The 16,230-nt window shown below is 43.4% G+C and overlaps 1 long non-coding RNA gene across 1 annotated transcript; it reads left to right on the top strand.

The window, feature by feature from the left end:
• The first annotated feature begins 24 nt into the window (after positions 1 to 24).
• On the top strand, positions 25 to 14,577 carry LOC143839591 (uncharacterized). The gene is made up of 4 exons (XR_013231772.1): positions 25 to 238; positions 6,614 to 6,708; positions 11,968 to 12,327; positions 14,136 to 14,577. It is a non-coding gene; the product is annotated as an uncharacterized LOC143839591 (long non-coding RNA).
• The last annotated feature ends 1,653 nt before the right edge of the window (positions 14,578 to 16,230 follow it).

Below are 16,230 nucleotides of genomic sequence, written 5' to 3'. Positions count from 1 at the left end.
GGGGGGAGGTGGGCAGAACTAGGCCGGCCGTCCCCTCAGGCGCCTGCGAGGCGTCGAGGCGAAGGGAGTGGGCAAGAGCGCGTCAGGAGCACAAGCGAGCGCTCCAGTGGGCGGGTGCAAACTGCTCAAGCCTTTTCGTGCCCGCGCCTGAGCGTACACACGCGTTGCAAAGCGCAGAAAGTTTTGAAATGCGTGTTTAAAAGGCTGAAGCAGCGCCCAGGGGCTTCCAAGCGGACTGGTAGGGAGGAGACTGCTCGTGCCGGCTGTCTTGCTGAGACTGAGTAATGGAGGCGGGGAAGACGGGGCTGAAATCTCTGCAGTCTGGGCAGTCCTTCTTGACAGTGCTTTCCTATCAAACCCAAACTTTACTGATCTGCTTAACATGTATCGCGTACAAATGGAGTTGTACTGTTTGGCATAGTTTCAATGAGTAGCCGTGTTGGTCTGAAGTAGCACAATGAAACCAGAGTTCAGTAGCACCTTTAAGAATAAATCTTTGTTGGTCTTAGAGGTGCTACTGGACTCTGATTTGTTTGGCATAGTATTCCACTTTTATTGACATTATTTAAACCCTGCTTTTCTTGAGGAGACTCAGCAGATTATTATTACAGAATATAAAATACTGCAGTGAACAAAAGACAGCTCAAAGACAATTCAGTAGAACTAGGGTTAATGAATTAGAGATTGTGAACAGTATAGATAATAGAGAAAGGGGATTGCAAGATATAAAATAATGCAGTGGACAGCAATCCTGTTCCATTATAAAGATGTCTTTCTGGACTGTTCCAGTCTACCATAGTTCTGATTTCTTTGTATTCCCTTGAAAATACTGTTTTGCACATTCTGTGAAGTGATGGAATGAGAGTCTTTCACCATGCTGTGATTATGGAATTTAACTAAAATGTCATGGTTTTCTAAAACAAATTGCAAATATACCCAGTCCTTGAGAATTACAAACAGATGCACCCTATGGTACCTTAGCAAATGTATCATAATTTTTGTCATGTGAGAGAAATGGGGAAGTTCGAAAGCTGAAAACAGATGCTGTGGAAAACAACTAAATAAGTGTAGAATTTGGACAGAAACAGTCTTCTAGGTAGACAGGTAGGACTATCAGCATGTTTGGTTATCAGAGTTTATAGTGATGAAAACACTGATCTCTTTAATAATATAGTATCATTGAACAAATTGCAGCATATTGTTGCCAAAACATTGACATTTAAACAAAAAATATTGCTGAAAATAATGTTTGTGTCTACAGTGTATATACATATTATTATAATATATATTTTATTTCTATTACTAGCTGCAAAGCCCATTCATAAGAAGGGGCTTTGAAAGCCCCCCCCCCCCACCAGGCCCCTGCGCACTGCCGGAGCTACAGCTGCCTCCCTGGGGCTTTCCAAGCTTGCCGGGCCATAGGGAAGGCAACCTTCCCTACCCCTCCTCGCCACTTCCCAACGGCCCGGCAAACGCCCTCACCGCCTGAGCGAGGCACGGGAGCACTTGCTGGGCCGTAGTGAAGGGAACCTTCCCTCTTACTGTTGCCGCAGTGGCTTCCCTGGGGCAAGCACTCTCACTGGCTCTGTGAGCGTTTCAAGGGTCACAGGGAAGGGAATCTTCCCCCCCCCCCTGCGAGCAGGCAAGGAGGGAGGATGGGAGGTGGAGAGGGAGGGCCACAGCTGGCTGCACCCTGATTGGCCCTATTCCATCTTGGACTGGGGAGGACAGTCTCCACCCCCAGGCCTGTTTCACAAATATATAAGAGAACCATGGATGGATAAGGATAGCCTGCCTTTCTCACAGTAATTCATGGTACATTACGCATAGTGAGTCAGTATACTCAACATGATATACGTCTTAAATAAGAAATTTCATACCATACATTTTGAGTAAAACCTTGCTTTAAAAACCATGGCACTAATTCAAAAAGGACAACAAATTCATAAGTTTTTTTCTCTGCTTGCCAAAAATTTCCCAGTCTGTTCTCAGGTTTTTCCTCCTTTCTCATTTGCTGATTCTCTACCTGCCTTTCTTTTCCACTTTATAATCTTAAAACTCCATTTCAGGATTTCACTGTGGGTTAAATTATTCATTCAATGTGCAAAGTGTTAGACAAACTTGTTTATGTAATCTTAAGCAAATATCTTCATGTAATTCAAATAAAGTTTACTTTAGACAATGAACGGTTTTAACACTCCATTGAACGCTGAATATTCAAGCATCACTTACATTTGTACACTGAGGAAATTTTTCTTAGGCTAGTGGGAAGACTGACAAATCCTTTTTTTAATGGTTACATGCAGAATTTATGGGTGTAAAAATACACTGAAAATCCTGATGGCCCGAGGAAAAAACTGGTATGGAAATGTGATTGATTAAAAACAGGCTAGCATGCAGTGGTTCTTACATTTCCTCTGTTTTATCTTTGTAGTGGTGCATTGATTTTGAGTCATACACCCTTGGTCCTGCCCACCTTATAGGATTGTTGTGAGGGTTAAATGGGGGTCGTGAGATCCATGTTTCCTCCCTGAGTTACTCAGAGAAAAGGTGGGATAAAAATGCGATGGATATGATAAAGACAAATTTGATAGAAGTGTAAAAAAACCCACTTACTACATACATTATAGTGTCAAAACAATACATTATATTAATGAAATCAAACTTTCTTTTTATATTCCCACTGCTTTCTTAAAAAAACATTGTGATTTGCCTTGTTTTATTTTCTGGGTACATGAACTGGAAAATCCTAAGATTTTAGATCAGTAAATACAAAGTCTTTCCCTAGCTGCTTATTATCTCATTCAGATTTGCCGCTAGAGAAGGTTCTTTGGAACTTTCCCACCAGTGGACTAAATGGGGTCCACTAACCTCTCACCTTTGATCAAACTTTGAATATATTTGTTCTTTACAGGGAAGGAAGCTACATCCTCCTGTTATATGCACAAGGGACAAAATCCCCCGGCATGCATATACTGCCCCGGAGTTGTGTGTGCGCACGCACAACTCCGGGGTAGAAAAGGTTTGCTGCGCCTCATGGCAGTTTTGGCAACAGAGGGTTGGGGTGGCATGGGGATCCCACTGCAGGATAGTGGGATAGTGGCATTCTGCTATCCCACCATCGTGGGGGTGTAGACATGTCCCGTTAGGCTCTGCAGCACTGCAAAGCTGAACAGGGTGTTTTGTGTCCCTGCAGGGACACTATAGGTGTGGGGAAGGACAGGCCTTTATACACAGGCAAGACAGGGAATGTGGAAGAATCCGCATTCCCTTGCTGCGGGCCATCCGCCCTTGATTCGGGCCAGGGCCAGGAGGGGGCCAGGATGGCTGCAACATCATGCATACACAGGGATTAGCCCTGTTGCCCTTCAGCCGCCAACCTGGCCTTTCTGCTCCATGCATAATCGGTTCATGTGCCTCTAGACAAATAGTGAAAAGCTCATGTGAGCTGGATGTATCACCCCACCTGTAGTTTATATATTCCTGGGCCAAGACAGTGAGGCTACCCCTGCCATTTGAAAGGAGGCAGCCATGAATCTTCTGGGGGACAAAACTTGCAATTCATGGACCCAGTGGGTCATGGTAGAACAAATCCAAATACTCCTGCAGCAGCCCTGCTGGATCTTCTCGATTCATTCCAGTCTGACTTTCAGTCCAATGTTTGCTCATGCTGATGACATGGCAACTGCAGTAAGGCACAAATCAATTGTAAGGACTGAGAAAATACTGACTAGGGACCTTAACATTTAGGATGACTAGTACTATAAATCAGGTGTAGTCAACCTGTGGTCCTCCAGATGTCCATGGACTACAATTCCCATGAGCCCCTGCCAGCAAATGCTGGCAGGGGCTCATGGGAATTGTAGTCCATGGACATCTGGAGGACCACAGGTTGACTACCCCTGCTATAAATGACAAATCCATAACAGAATGCTCCTGTTTCCATCTCAATGACAATCTTGCCAACCATGAATGGAAGATCGATCTTAATGGCACCTTACTTGTACACAACCATGCACCCTGGAGAGAACTTTGAACTAGAATTACCATCTTCACATGTGAAATAACACCCTCCAAAAAGTATGAGGTACATCTTGGGATGCATCTGCTACAACACTTAGATGCTCAGCTTTGGGTTTGGTATATAGTTCTGTGGAATACAGTGCTTCAGTGTGGCTCCATAGTTCCCATGTCCACAAACTTGTTGTCCCACTCAATACAACAATAAGAACCATTAGCAGTTGTATTAAACCTACTCTGACCTATTGGCTACCTACACTGTGCCACATAACTTCCCCGTGTCTCCAAAAAAAAGGTGCTTTTTTGTGTGAATATAGAAAGATAATCAAAAAAAGAGAGAGCTGCCTATTCACAAAGACATGGCTGAGGCGGGCCTATCCAGACTAAGGCTCCAAAACCCAGCAATAAAATCTGTAAAAATATGGCAATCACAAAAATTTCAGTCTAAGGGAATGAATGATCAGGAACACAGATACAATCAGTTCTACCCAATATCCCTGGCCTGATGAAACCCAAGAAGAGGATTTGTTATGAAGGAAACTAATAGAATATGCTTTGGCAGATGTACAGACCTGTGGCTTAAATGAGGCAGACCCAAATGCAATTGTGGTGCAGCCTGCTAAATTATTTCCCATCTATCACAGGAACATGAGCATCATGCTTTCCATGGAGATGTGACTGAGCTATTTGTACTTCCTGTAGGTGCAGTCGACTGGATTGAAGATTACCGTAAGTAGTATTTAGTAGGACTGTTCAACTATGTTTCCTGTGTGCAGCTCTGCCATAAAATAAATAATTTCAGTTCAGTTTTAAACAGGAGCTGTGTATTTTGCTCTGGTTGACAAACCTGTGCTGAAGTGCAGCTCTGATTTTCTTGGACCTCTTCGTAGCAATTTGTATCTATCTAGAGAACCTATCCAGATTCTGGAAAAAAGGATTGTTAGTTTTAAGAGGACTTTTCCAGCAGAAAAATCAGGAGTTTGGGGAATACCAGGAAAAAAAATTCCATTGAAATACTTTCTCTTTTGGAAAAAGTGAAACACATTTAAAGATAAAGTTTTAATAACTCAAAATACAGAGTGTGGAGATACACACACACGTGCTGTATACATACTGTACATAATGTAAATATACACACTATATATACATGCATTCAGTGTAAATATACACATTTTCAAATATGTTTGTTTAAATGTAACTTTTTAAACAATTAATAGGCTGTAATATCGAATACCTTCTCCATTCAAAAGAGTTACCAGCTCCTGGTTGGGAAATTCGCGGAGACCTGTATGTAGAGCCTAAGGAGAGAGGGGTTTGGGGAGAAGAGAGATTTCAGTGGAGTATATTGTCATAGATGCCACCCACCCTTTTCACCAGGGGAACTGACATGTAGTCTGGAGATAGTTATAATTTTTAGATATCAAGGCCCCACCTGGATGTTGGCAAGCCTGCTAATCAAGCTGATTACATTCTGCATTGTTCAACTTCATTCTGACTCCCTTCATTGCAACAGTCCTCCCACCTTCAGACTGGAATATTAGGACTCGGGGATCTCCATTCCTACTTTCATCTGATGAAAGGAGCTTTGACATTTGAAACCTTGTATCCCAGAAATCTACTGGATTCTAATCTAGCACTTCTGCTGCAGACCCTGCATGGTTACCCTTTGGAACTATGCTGTTGCAGGGGTAGCCAAACTATGGCTCTCTAGATGTCCATGGACTACAGTTCCCGTAAGCCCTTGCCAGCCGATGCTGGCAGGGGCTCATGGGAATTGTAGTCCATGTACATCTGGAGCACCACAGTTTGACCACTCCTGCTGTAATACGTATGTTAATAATGCATTACTGTAATTCTTTTCAATGTTAAAAACTTATACCTAGTTGTATTATAACTGTATCAGATTGTTTCTGTCCATTTTTTGTTGTTGTTCGTTCCAAAATTTAGGTTGTCTGTTTTCACTACCTCTCAGATGGCAAAACTAAGATGTGTGCTAAAGTAGCTTTGGGTGAAGCAGTTTGCAACTCTCAGCTATTTGGTATATTTGCAATTTTGTTTCTAGAAAACTAATACATTTCATGGATGTATCATGACTCAGTTTTATATTTCTTACTAATTTATCGATAATGCATTTCATGATGTTAATGCAGTAAGTTTGGTAAGAAAATAAACATTGCGTATATTTGTCCCCCCCCCTCCGGATATACACAAATCAGGGCATTCTTTCCCCACCCCCATGTTTTTCAAGGCTTCCAAAAAGTTGTAAATGTACATATCTTTACAGATTGTGAATTGAGTTTGCCTTGCTATAATGTTTCTGCTTCTTCCTGGAGAGTCAGTTTGAGAAAGTTGTGTGGGTGACTTCAGCTCCATTTCATGGTATTTGTGCTGCAGGGTGCAAAGAGGTCCATTTTGCACCATTAGCATTTGCATTCTAAACATTTATATTCTTCTAAGTCCATTGAAGTAAATTCTCTTTAGGATTGCTCTGTAAATAGTTATGTGAAACCAATGGGGAGATTATCCAGGAATATGTCATTAATACAATAAATTTATGCCACTCATCTCTATTTCTCATTTTCCTCTGCTCCAGAGGTGGTGGCTGTCTAGATTTGATGCCTGTACTACATTACCATCCAGAGAACCAGAAAACTGAGACTCAGCTCAGACACAGTCACTGTCCCCTTGGTAGGTGATGCTGCTAGCTATGGAAATGATATTCAGTCTTATTTCTTTGATCTGAGAAAAGATAATATTTACATTCATTTCTAACTGGAACCACCTTATTGACTTTTTGCAGTAAAAGGAAAAAATGAGCTGATGATTTGTGGTTTTGACGGGGGGATTTAAGTAATAGAAAAAAATGAGTGTTATGTAATTATAAAGTCAGCTATAAGTTTGTAACTTTACATATATCTGTAGAGAAAATCAGAAGCTTTTTCTTTCTATTTCTGTATATTCTCATTTTTGTTTTGTTTTTTTAAAGAAATGGTATTTGGTATGTTTTGGATGTGGTTTCAGTCCTTGAGATTAAGGTTTGCAATATTCAAAATATTTTGGCTTGCTCATCAGAAGCTATTCAGGAGCTTCCTTCGATTATTGGTGTCCAGCAGCTCAAAACGCCTCTAACCATTTTTAGTTGATATGCCAGTTGTGGACACACCTTTAAATGTGTTGTTAGTTATCTGTACCTTAACAATATACAGAATAGGTTATTGTGATGAACTTTAGATGGAGCTGCCCATAAAAGTACTTTAAAGCTTCAGTTGTTGGTAAGCTGATGCATGAATTACATTTTGCCAGTACTAAAATATTTTCACTGCCTTCCAGATTATTTTCCAGCCCAATTCAAAATGGAAGGAGCCCTGATTAGTCTGAAACAGGGGTGTCTAAAAGATAGCTTTTTCTTGTGTGAAGCTTCCCATCCGAAACTCTGTTCTGGATACTTCCTCTACCACAGGGGTAGTCAAACTGTGGCCCTCCAGATGTCCATGGACTACAACTCCCATGAGTCCCCTGCCAGCAAATTGGCAGTGGCTCATGGGAATTGTCGTCCATGGACATCTGGAGGGCCGCAGTTTGACTACCCCTGCTCTACCAGAATTCTGGTGAGTTTCCACTTAGGAACCAAAACGGTTCTGAAAATTATTATCATAAAAGTTATGTCAAATGTTCGCTTTACTGAACAATGCTAAACTAGGTCAATTAAAAACAATACATTAAAATTACAGTAGTAGATTTACAAAAACATATTTGGTCACACATACAGTATCCAAGGTCGCCAAGCATGCTTCCATGATGAGGTGGGGCTTTGAAACTGGGGTCCATTTCGCACAGGTTTAATGTAGCAGGAGTGTGGCAAATTGTAATCGCTACTAATTTGCAGTTATGCACGATGTCACACACAATCTGCCACACTCCTGAAAACGATCAGCAAAAAGCGCTTTGTTGTAGCGCTTAAAGGGAAATCCCAAAAAGTGGATTCACCCTCCAAAAAGCGCTACACTTTTGCAAGCAATCTGCAACTGTTCCGAAAAAGACCTGTGCGTTCCCATTGTTGCGGTTTCAGCAAAGTCCCTCCCCATGGCTCTCTCCTCTGATCTTCTGGCGAAGCGATCGCTATTTTTTTTTCTCGGAGCAAGCGGAGAGCAACGAACCAGCGAGCCTTCATTCACCCAGCGAGGCTGCTCTGGCTGCAGTCCCTCCACAGAGCTGCTTTAAGTCACCAAGCACAACACAGCCCCATTTGCAAGTTCCCTTTATTTTCGGCCGAAAATCGCGCCTGTGAACGGGGGGGGGGGGATTTTTTTTTCACTCGGGGGAGCGTGGCAATAATGAATCGCCAGCTCATACACCACCTGCCAGCTAGATGGGTTTCTCCGTTACAACGAATCAGCGCAGATTCATTGCAACGTTTGTGTGTGTGTGTGTGTGTTTTTTAACCTGTCTTAAAGGGAAAGGGGCTTTTTGGGAGCATGATAACGGCCGCCCATTGGCTGTTCGTTTGAGCGACACCCAGGGGCGGGACAAAGCACAGAAAAAATCGCTTCCTTTCTAGTGATTTTTGGCGAGACCGGAAACCTGTGGGAAACGATTGCAACGCTACTGAATTCATCTACAAAGGCAAGTATGCATAACGCCAAATTCCACTATTTTAAATTCCGGAATAGCTTAGTGTAAACAATTGGCCACATTGATTCTTGTGCGGAATGGGCCTGGATGTCCCAGATGACAGTCTATTACTTTAGCGCAGGGGTAGTCAAACTGTGGCCCTCCAGATGTCCATGGACTACAATTCCCACGAGCCTCTGCCAGTGAATGACAAGTGAGCATTCGCTGGCAGGGGCTCATGGGAATTGTAGTCCATGGACATCTGGAGGGCCGTAGTTTGACTACCCCTGCTTTAGCGACTTCACAACATTAGCTCTCAATTGAAAGTTTTGGTTATCTTGACCCATACTCTCTAGATGTGGGGTTCCTGCTGAATTCCCCAATAATCAGACTCTTGTAGCAGCAAAGAAGGGTTTTAGAATTGATTACAGGCATTGATAGAACATTGATAGAACTGCCAGACCAGGTCAAATTTCCCTCTCCACTCCCAGCTCAGCTGCCTAGTCCCAGGCCTCCAGGTGCTCCTTCCCCACAATGTATAACCAGCTTGTTCCCTGCTATCAGTTGAATGAAGGAAGGAAGCAAGGAAGCACACAAGCAAGCACAAGAAAAAAGACATATTTTACTACAGACATACAAATCCAAAGTGCACTTGGAACCCAAGACTACAGGCTAGACATTGCAAAAGAATAATATGGCTAATAGTTAATGAGTTCACAACCTATTCCACCACCCCCCCCACACACATACACATTCTGCCACTCATGGCCCTGTACACTGTAACAGGACTCGTGGCATGAGCAAAGCAGCCTATGACACTAGCCCACCAATGAAGAGCTGCTTCTGATGCTCTCTGTGCTTCTACACAAGTGTATTTTTTGTGTTTCATCTTCCTGGCTGTAAAAAAGATTTTTTTGCAATTTTGCATATGTTGGCTGATAACTGAACTCTGAAGAAGTCTGCCTCCTGCCAGCCAGGGAAAACCTGTGCCCTTGTAATGTTTACTCATGAGTAAGTCATGTGAGGCTGCAATTTGCAGTCTGAGAAAGGAGAAATACTTTGGGGGTAACCATCACAGGCAATTGCAGCAGGGAAAATAATGCTGACCTTTTTTTTTTTTTAACCTCTTTTTTACCTTGTGGCAGCCCATAACTGGAGGACCAGCATTTATGTTTTAGTGCTTTTCTGAAAGTTGCCTGCTGTGCCTTTCTGGCATGCTTCTCTGAGGATCCTGTTGATCCTTTTTATTTTTTAATAAAGTATTTTAAACCCAAGTTACTATTGACAAGCAACTGATAGCCAATAATATCACATAACACAGAACAAATTTACTGGTACTTAATATGAAATTAGTAAAATACTGATTACATTGACGATTTTCTTCCATATGATTTCCATGCACATTTTACAATAGCTGTGTCAAAAGTGTTGCTACAGTGATCCGTAGCATTTTCTTAACTACATGGGAAGTTTGAATGTAGAAATAGTTGTGACAGCTGCTTGGCATATAGAAATGTACCTGGTTAAGTTTTTTATGCTGCTCTTTCTCTGTACTTGGAAAAGTTTTCTTTAACGAAGCGTTAAAGGCACATGAGCCTTACGAGGAAGAAAGCACTGCAAAGTGTACAGTGCAAAGCACTGTATATGCAAAGTGCTTCCGGGTGAAAGTTTCTGATAAGCTCTATGTCCATCTCTGGAGTCACAGATAAAGTATATACACCTTCTCGGTAGACAAAACCATGCACATGTAGCATGACTTAGTGGTTTGTTTTCAGATAGCACCTTGGCCTTATGTTGTTCAAGCAACCTAAGTCTTTTACTTTAGTTTAACTGGCCCCATTTGAATAGGAAAAAAATATTCAATATATGGTGCAATGTGATATTTGGAGCAAGACTTCTTGATCACTGTGCTCTGCTGCTACACATCGGTTCCAGTGGATATTTTTCATTGTTTGGGGAGGGGAGACTGCTAATAAATGCTTGCAAATTGTGTACTCATCCTAATTTGCGATGGTGAGCTAGTATTGGAGTTGCTAGGCCTTTATTTTTGCTGGAGTGAGATGTTCCTCATGGCCTTTGTTCTTCATTTGCTGAGCTCAGACAGTGATCCCTTGGGACTGTATAATAACAAATGCTGCATAGCTATTTTCCCCATTATGTGGTGTCTATTTCTTATTTATATATCTACCCCACTAAAATGCATGAACACAGGAAACTTCATTATACTGTGTCAGACCATGGTCAGTATCGTCTATTCTGCCTGGCAGCAGCTGTCCAGGGTCTCAGCAGAGGTCTCTCTCACCGCCTACTTTCTGACATTTTCTGCTTGTAAAACACCTGCTCTACCACTAAGCTATGGCTTCTGTCCAGTTTCTCATAAAGCTCAAAGATGCTTACAGCCCGCTTGGAACAGATTCATTAATTAAAGCTACAAATAATGCCACACAAAAACATTTCACTATAAAATATTTCACTATAAAATAATGGTAATCAGACATCCAACAGAGAACCACTTTCTAGCAGCCAAGTCAGCAAAAAAGACTCGTGAAAGAGCACGGACTTACAGGTCTGTCTGAAAGCCACTATAGAAGGATCCTGACAGACACGTCTATTAGCTGGCTGTTCAATGGGAGTAGGAACAATGATGGGAAAGGCTCGTACGTGAGCTGCAGAGATCTGTACCATCTGATGAGAAAAAACAACTAGCAGTTATTGAGCACAGGTTGATATCACTCTCATAGGTTTCAGTGACTCTGGATGATACAAGACCAGGATGCATGTGTGTCTAGTTTACAAACTGCACATTATTCTGAGCTGTTGCTTATGTCCTCTGTCAATGACCTGTACTTGGATTTAGGCCTGGAGATACTGATGATGTAATTGCAGAATCTGGCAGATCCTTCAGAAGTGCTTTCTATTTCTGGCAGGCAGTTCCTTAAGCATAATAACCATTGGCAGCCACTTGCCTAATCTTGAGAATCTTGCCTGTGCATTTTCATAACATTCCTTTTTGTCTTCCCTTTTCCTTTTCCCAGTGTTTGGCTTAGTGTCTGCATATAAGTTGATTGACCCGAGGGTGAATCCAGGTCCATGAGGTAAGACTGGTTGGTAGGTCCAGTAGCTCGTGGCATTCAGCCTCCAAGGCATGTCAGTTCCTAGCTTGGAATGCTTTCACATCCATTGATGCTTGAGAACTTTCAAGAACATTGTTGAGGAGTCTATGGTTCCAAATAGTGGAATTATTATTAATTCCTTTCTAATCTCATTTAACCTGTTGTTCTGTCTGTGGCATTGTTCATGAAGACTGGAGGTTGCATTCACACATTTCTTTTCCAGGTACTACCTAAGAATGGCAAGATCCAGTTTTAAGATGCCGTATTTGCCAGCGTATAAGACGACTGGCGTATAAGACGACCCCCCAACATTTCCACTCAAAATATAGAGTTTGTCACCATTGTACGGCCACAGTGTGACCACAGTGCCTCCGACCTGCCCCTGCATCTCCCTGTGACTGGCACTAGTGCGCATGTGTGAGCTCTGCATAGACAAGGGGCAGACCAGAGCGCCGCTGCTTCCTGCCGAGCAGAACGGGCCGGTCACGCCGAAAAGACTGGCCCCCTGTCTCACTGCTGATGCTTGCCACAGCCACACTGATGACCCGCCACGGCCACGCTGGATACCGCGCGATACTGGATGGTATGTAGAATGAGGTGGGCAGGCATGGGGAGGCCACTATGGGCAGCTATGTCTATCCCAACTGAAACGCACCCGGCGTATAGGACGAACCCCCCCCCCCACTTGGAGGCATGTTTTTCAGGGGGGGAAAGTAGTCTTATACGCCATCAAATAGGGTACTTGATAGTGGTTTCTAGAATACAGAATATGAAAAGATTAGGAATTATTGAAGGCAAGGAGTTATTTGCAGTTGTCCTCAGAGCATGCGCCAGGCCTCCCAAGCTTAGTGCAGATGCTGCTGGCAAGGCCCAACTTCTTTATTATGTTTTTAAGTAATTGTATTGATTAGACCAGTAGGCAGAGGGCTAACATGTCGTTATAGTACACATGACATACCCAATCCTTGAGTTTCATTGCCAGTTATGCAACGTCTATGCTGAGCTCAGATATATTTTAGTATTCACAGCAGCAGCCATCATCTTATCCATGTTAACTTTCCACTTACAGAGTGAAAGAAATCTTTGTTTTTATCAATTCTACTTCAGAGTGGAGCCTCCTTCTGAGAACTTTAAGAATATCTGGTGCATTAAAGTTAGTTGATAATGTTCTCCCAATAGTTTTTGGACTTTGTCATTTTTCGTGGCTCTAGTCTGCAAAAGCTGCAGCTGCAATAAATCAGTTGATCTAAGGTGCCACAAGACTTTTATTACTACAATACACTAACATATCTACACATTTGAAACTTGTCATTTCTGAGTAAACATGCTAAAACCTGTGGTATATGCATACAAGAAAGTAACCCTTGTCTCCGTGAGAATTCAGTAGCACAGAATTTTCTTTTGGTATGGCATTATATGTGAGTGAGAAGTTGTGTTGTCCCCACTACATGAAATGGGAACCGACATGTGCCATGTTGGGTGTGCATACGTTTTCACATCTAAAGATTCACAGACAATGAAACCAAAAGCTCTAGAAGCAGCATTCTCAACCAGTGACCAGAAAAACAATTACCTCAATGAATCAGGTACATTCAATCTGTGTTGTGGTAGTTTTGACCTCAGAACCAAAGAAGCCAGCACAGGTAGAAACTTCTGGTTGCATGAGACCTTCAGCTAAAAACCAAACAGGAAAAACCACTCGCCAGGAGTGAATGTGATCACAAGTGGTGTGCAATGATAGTGTGACTGGGGAGATAGGTTTCTGATGCCAGTGTGGGTTGTTATTCAGTCTGTAGCTCCTCATGCTGTGCCAGATGTGGGCAAAGTTACGATTATGAGTCTGTGCTTAGTAGTAAGGGTGGATCCTGCCGTAGCTACAAGACACCAGCCCATCCTGGCCAAACATTCTGACAGGAATCAGAACAGTGAGTTTGCATTCAGAGCTGTTAGAGGCTGATAAGCTTCAGAAAAGAGCAGTATTTTACCAACACTAGAGTCACCCCACTTTTGAGATAACATTGGTTCTGAATCAGAAAGCATTGGAATGGTGTTACCCTGTGGTGTTAGACAGCATTTAGGTGACATTTCAGTAGGAGATCTTAACCTAGTATCCTCTAGTGAAAACTTAAAAGTGTACAGTGAACAATTACCCAGGTTAGAATAATCCCTGGAATACAATAAGCACTGATGGAATCTTATTCATTCTTTAGAGGTCTAACCACTGAACCTTCAGGACCAATAGCCTTTTCAGTTATGCTAGATGTCTCAGTGGGGGGTGGTGTGTGAAACCTGCTTCAGTTCTGCACTCTGTGAGTAAAATTGAGGCTATGTATAATACTAGGCAAGATGATGTCTTTTAAAAATGTATGCATCCATCAATTAATTCCGCAGTTAAAGCAGCTCTACAGGAGATGGAAGATAGCACACTTGGCCTCAGCTGATGAAGAGGAAAGAAAATTGAATTTCATGAGAAAGGAAAGTACTTTTTCATCAGCACTGACCTTTTAAGACAACTAATTGTCAAACTGTATGGCTATCAGTTTCTTTGAGAATAATTATTCCAGATTAGAAGAAAATTCTCCAAAAGAACTAGAAATGATTAAATTATCTGAAGAATAAATAAATACAGCTATGTTGGTGTCATATTATACAGTTAGGCATCTGGCCGCAGCTGTTGCTTTAGGAAGGTATACATGCCTCAGATCTACCAAAGCTATTAAATGAAACCAAAAACTAAAACAGACAGTCTCCCATTTGAGGTCTCTGAACTGTTTTACTATTCAAATAGGCATTAGAAGAATCAAGGGGGGGGGACCAGTGTCACTGAAGGAATCGCCAGTGTTATTTTGCCTCAATTATGAGCTCAGGTCAAAACCATACACCAAACCATACACCATACACCAAATCATAACCATGTTTTGTATTATCACTTCATTGTAGATGAACCAAGACTAGAGTAATATGGTCCTTCCAACCTAATTCAGTCAGCATTAGGCTGCTTCCGAACACTTTTCAAGGGCAGTCCCATGTAGAGTTCCTTGTAGTAATCTAATCTAGATGTATCCAAGGCATGTACTACAATGGCTAGATCTTTTCTGCCTTGGAAAGGCTGCAGCTGGCTAACCATTCAAAGCTAATAAAAGGAATTCCTGGCCACAGCTGCCATCTGCTTACCCAACAGTTGGTCTGGATCCAAGAACACCCCAAGCTATGGACCTGTTCCTTCAAAGGAAGCGCAACTCTACACAGAATAGATGCCAAACCCAGGGTCAGGGCTTCTGCTTACCAGTAGTACTTCTGTCTTATTGGTATTATAAGCTTTACTTTAGCTGTTGTTGTGACCAATCGCGATCCCATGGACAATGATCCTCCAGGCCTTCCTGTCCTCTACCATTCCCTGGAGTCCATTACTTTACATTAGTAGCCCACGTCAATTACAGAACTGCCGCCAGGATCTGGTTTAGGGTTTCTACAGCATCATCTGGAGGCATGAGATAGAGCTGAGTGTCATCTGCATACTGATGACAACCCAGCCCAAATCTCCAGGTGATCTCACTCAGCCATTTTATGTAGATGTTAGAGCATAGGGCAGTGGTCCCCAACCTTTATTAGGCTGGGGACCGGCAGGGCATTGGGCCGCGCCCGCAGGGACCGCGCGGGCCACGCCCACGCTTCCGGCCGCGCCCGCGGGCCGCGCCCGGCCGCACCCGCGGGCCGCACCCGCGGATCGGGCCACGCCCGCGGGCCGCACCCGCTGATTGGGCCGCGCCCGGCCGCGCCCGCGGGCCGCACCCGTGGATCGGGCCGCACCCGCGGGCCGCGCGGGCGCGGCCCTGATTCCCTCTCCCCGCCCTCCCGCAGTAAGTAGCTTCCCGGGCCGCAAGCTTGCGGCCTGGGAAGTTTTTTACTGCGGGGGGGGGGAGGGGCGGGGAAGGGGAGCCGCGGCCCGGCGCCGGGCCGCGGCCCGCAGGTTGGGGACCACTGGCATAGGGAACAAGATGGACTAGGCATGTGAGCTAAGCAAAAAAATCCAGACCGCTTCAGTTTAGGATGAAGTTACTTCGGACCATTAAAAGCCTGTCCAAAGCGACTGCTTCAGCCCAAGCTTGGAAAGAAGTCCTTTGGAGCTCTCTGAAGCCCTCCGGCAATTTAGGCCAATGGCCTCATTGACTTTAATTGGGATTTTCAGGTTTCAACCTTTCCCATAGCCTGGGGATGGAGGTTTGTTAGAGGCTTTGAACTTTCCAGGTAGCTTCAGGAGGTGCTTCTCTGTCTCCCCTCCAAGTCTCAGAAAGATTGGATCAGAGGGTCCAATTCTAGGGGCTCCCAAAGAGGGCGCCCCCATCCTCTCCATTATATCCTGTGATGAGAAAACATCAGGGGACATAATGGGCCCATTACTTCCAATTGTGATAATTTCTCATTGTTTTTTTTTCATCATTGGGTATAATGGAGGTATGATGGGGAGCCCCTAGAATTGGACCCC

This window comes from Paroedura picta, chromosome 6 (assembly GCF_049243985.1).
Source record: "Paroedura picta isolate Pp20150507F chromosome 6, Ppicta_v3.0, whole genome shotgun sequence".
Lineage (NCBI taxonomy): Eukaryota > Metazoa > Chordata > Lepidosauria > Squamata > Gekkonidae > Paroedura > Paroedura picta.
The sequence above is the reverse complement of the archived record's forward strand: the minus strand, read 5'-3'. Positions and strand labels throughout refer to the sequence as shown.